Consider the following 4894-nt stretch of genomic DNA (forward strand, 5'->3'; position numbering starts at 1 on the left):
AGCCACGAGTAAGAATGTCTCATGGTAATCGAGACCTTCTTGTTGAGTGTACCCATTTGCCACTAGTCTTGCCTTAAATCTCTCCACACTCCCATCAGCATTGAATTTAACCTTATACACCCACTTGCACCCAATAGCTTCCTTATTAGGAGGCAAATCAATTGAAGCCCAAGTGTCATTAAGTTCAAGAGTCTCAATCTCAGCTCTCATGGTTGTGCACCATTCAGGATAATTCTTAGCTTCTTGGTAATTTTTAGGCTTAGATTGAGAAGTAATGGAAACAACAAAGGATTTTGTGCAGTGGACAGTTTTTCATAGGAAACACTATCACCAAGAGGAAGGGGTTACCTGAGGAGTTCTGTTTGTCCGAAGCTTGAGATGAGTGAATAGAGGCAGCTTGTTAACATATAAAATCTTGCAAGTGACGAGCTGCCCTTCGAATTCTCATTGATCTGCGAGGTAAGTGAGTTACAGATGTGGTATTTGGTATAGAATCACGGGTAGGAGGATTTTGGGGTCACTATCAAGTTCACCTTGATCAAAGTATTCTGAGGTTTCTTTCTCAAAAGGTTTAGTTTGAGTATTTGTCTCTACTTCTTGTGGCACAGGTTGTATAAAACTAGCAAGAACTTGAGTGAAACTAACATTTCTTTGATCTGGTTGGGTTTGAATATCAGTGACAAATTCTTTGTAAGAAAAAACATTTTCATAGAAAACAACATTCTTAGGGACAAAAATCTTCTTAGTTTCAAGATCCAACAAAGTGTATCCTTTGATTCCAAAGGGATACCCAATAAACATGCATCTTTTTACTCTAGGGTCAAACTTGTGCCTTCCATTAACAATGGTTGTAGCAAAGGCTAAACAACCAAACACCTTAAGATGGTTGTAATCGGGTTTCATCTTGAATAGAACTTGATATAGGCTTTTATCATTTAGTATGGGTGAAGGTGTTCTGTTTATGAGATGGACGGTAGTTAAAACACAATGATTCCAAAACTTTAGAGGGATGCCGCTTTGGAATTTCAAGGCCCTAGCAGTGTTTAGAATATGCTGACATTTCCTTTCTACAATAGCATTTTGTTAGGGTGTCTCAACGCAAGTCCTTTGGTGTATAATGCCCTTTTTAAGATAAAATTCTCTCATATTGAATCCCCCCCCCCCCCAATTATCACTTCGAATGATTTGCACTTTGGTTTCAAATTGGGTTTCTACCATGGCACAGAAATTTTGAATAGTTGTAGTGGCACCAAATTTGAATTTTAGCATGTAGGCCCAAGTACGTCTACTAAAATCATCCACAATAGCCAAAAACTATCTAGAACCATCACTTCCTATTTCATTACAAAGACCCCAAATATCACAATGTATTAATTGAAAACATTTTTCCGTTTTGTGTGAACTTACAGGAAAAATGTAACTTGTAGAGCTTAGCTAGAGGACATATGGAGCAAAGCTTTTCATTAGATGATTTTAAAAACTGAACATCATCATCCATATTGACAACAGAATAAGAAGAGTTTCGTAGCCTATAATGTCAAATGTGACAAAGTTTTGATCATCCTTGATGACTGATGCAGAAACATGAATGGTAGATGGGAGATTTAATTTGATCAAGGCATCTGATAGAGTTGAAGAAGAGACATCCTCTTGCACCATATGATATAGCCCTTGCCTAACCTCACCCATGCCAATCGTTTTCCAAACTGAAAGGTCCTAGATGTAGCAAAAATGAGGGAAGAAAATTAAGCAATAGTGGAGAGTTTCAATCAGGTTTTTAGCAGATATCAAGTTACAAGAAAAGCTAGGAACACAAAGAACATCAAGAAAAATTAAGGATTTCATGATTTTTATTGTACCTGTTTGAGTAATAGATGCTACATCACCATTAGGTAAGACAACGAAATAGGAAACTTTGGTTTGAAAAGTAGAAAACAGTGAGGTAGAATAGATCATGTGATATGTCGCCCCTGTATCAATTATCCAAGGTATTTCTAAAATATTTAAAGATTTAGAACAGGTAGATAAATATGTTAATATACCATAAACTTGATGGATGTTTCCATTAGAGGAGGTAGAAGCCACAATGCTCTGAACATTATTGGCCGAAGGAATCAAGTGCGAAGGATCTATGCTTGGTTTGGGCAAAGCTAGAAGCTAAGTATTGCTCTTGGCTTAAGGACACTTGAGATTTGGCATTCACCATCTCCCGTGCAGGAGCAGATGCAATAACTTGGTTAACAGCAAATTTGTTCTTCCCATCAGACTTGTGAGTTGATAGATATCCATGGAGTTTGAAGCCCTTATCTGTAGTGTGACCTGGAATTTGACAGTGAGAGCAAACTAGTTTGCTTGGGTTAGCTTTGAAACATCTTTCAAGTGAGTGCCCGGGAATCTTGCAAAAAGAGCAGTAGTATCTATCCCTTTTTTGTGTGGGATTGTTCGTTTTACCCCTTCTTTGTAATTGCCTTTAGTGAATAGAGCCATAGAATCATGGATAGATCCTTCTGTGAATATTTCCCTCCTTTTTTCTACTTGTTGTATTAAAGTATACTTCATTAAGACTAAGAAAAGGTTTTATTAAAAGGATTTGAGCTTTGATTCCTTTGTAAGAATCATTTAGGCCTATTAGAAATTTCATGACCCAATCTCTCTGCTGATTTTGAACAACAGTTTTTAAACCTCCACAACTGCAACTAGGAATAGCTTCATAGTTTAAAAGTTCATCCAAAAGGGTTTTTAGCTTAGAGAAATAGACACTTACAGCATCTTGGTTTTGCATTAGTATGGTAATAGCTTGCTTAATTTCAAAAATTCGAGATGCATTTTGTTGAGCAAAGCATTGTTCTAGCTTGAGCTAGAGTTGATATGTTGTCTCAGCATATACAGTGCCGCACTTGATATCCACAACCATGGTATTCTGCATCCAAGTAATCACAATGTCATTGCAGCGTAACCAGTGCTCAATAAGGGGATCATTTGGATCTATGGGTTCACATAGGCTTCCACCTATGAAGCCAAGTTTATTTTTGATGCGTAATGCCCTCTTCATTGATTTAGTCCATGAACAATAGTTACTGGCATCCAAGCTTTGAGTGACAAGCATGGCCCTAGTACCATCATTGTTTCCAATAAAATATGGGCTGCTTAAATGGGTAGGGTCATGAGTGTTTGGGTTTGGGTTTAGGTTTAGGTTTAGGTTTTGATTTTGGTTGTCTGAGTTAGGATCTTCCATAGTTGGGCTCTAGTACCATGTAAGAAATGCAAATAAATGTAAAAGGGATCAACAAAATCTGGGCTAGGTGATGATGGTAAAGGTATGGAAGAAAGTTGCATTTCACTTGCTTGATAAAATGTCTATACAAAAACTACTTATATAAGCTTAAAAAAGAATATGACAGATAATGTAAAGATTCTATATTTTCTCCTTAGCTAACAACCTCAACAGAAAAGGAAAACAATAGTTGTACAAGAAAACAAAAAATTATACACTAGAATATTCCTCTCTATTTCCTCTAGAACATTCTTTCTCCTTTCTTGCTGAGCTCCTACCAATTGCTTCTGTGTGTTTTTGGCTTTCCAAATCAACAGCTTCATTGGCTTTCAATAGGATCAAGTAGGGTAATATCAAGACGTTGGCGGACGAGCCTGAGAAGATTGATTGCTCCTGGAAGATGCCTCTAATCATGAGCTCTAATGGAACACTTCATGATCAAGTGCATGTTTATGTTAACTAAGTGCAAGAATGTGTATGCCAAATTGTAAAACTCATCGTGACTTAGGTGGTTGCCTAAGAACATTCACATCCGCTTCCCTATAATGTTCTCTAAAATTTGGCTAGAAATCACACTTCTTATAGCTCATGGGCTAGGCGACTTAGGTGGTTGCCTAACTTTTTTATCTTTTTCCTCTTGTTTGCAACGTTTTCCTCTTGTTTTCAAATATCACCTTCTACTGATTTTGTCAACACATATACGATTTTTTTTCCAAGTACAATAATAGTTTTCAAACTATTACGGCATTACAAATAATAATTTTTTTAAATATGTGCATCTTCCAACGTAATGGTGTTTTTTAATATTGTTTTATCCGTATATACAACGATAATATTTGATTTGTCTTCGTCTAACGGTAATATTTTTTGTCCTTTTATATAAAGGTAATACTTTTTTTCCTTTCTCCAATGGTAACACATATTCTCTACATGACAACAATAACATTTTTTGTCATTTTTCCAACAGTAACATTTTTGTCTGCAATCCAACGGTAACATTATTTGTCCTATATGTAATGGTAGTATGTTTGAATTTTTTCTAATGGTCATATGGAATGTAATGGTAACTTTTTTTCTATATAAATAGGGTTTTTGGTTCCATTCATATTCACAGGAACCTAAGTCTGATTTCATCTTAAAAGAAATTTGTCATTCCGGCCTCATATTCCACTATCTTCATTAAATGGCTCGTTCGTTCTTTCCCAAATTGTCGCTTAACTCTGAAGATGAGTTGGAGGTTTTTATTAATGACGATAATGGATCAACATCGAGGCATCGTGACAATTGCCATCATGACAATTGCCAACATCGTAAGTATATTCGACGTAATCATATTCAGGGGCATGAAAGGTTATTTCGCGACTATTTTGCAAAAGCACCAGTATATCCCTCGAATCTATTTCGAATGAGATTTCGTATGAGTCATGCACTATTTCTTCGTATTCAACATGAGGTAGAGGCTTACGAGCCCTACTTCATCCAAATGAGAGATAATGCTGGAATACTCGATTTATCTTCTATGCAAAAGATAACCGTTGCACTTAGAATGCTTGCGTATGAAGTAACTGGTGATTTTATGGATGAACACATATGAATTGAAGAAAAAACCTCAATGGAGAG

Source organism: Juglans microcarpa x Juglans regia, chromosome 1D, assembly GCF_004785595.1.
Source record: "Juglans microcarpa x Juglans regia isolate MS1-56 chromosome 1D, Jm3101_v1.0, whole genome shotgun sequence".
Classification (NCBI taxonomy): Eukaryota; Viridiplantae; Streptophyta; class Magnoliopsida; order Fagales; family Juglandaceae; genus Juglans; species Juglans microcarpa x Juglans regia.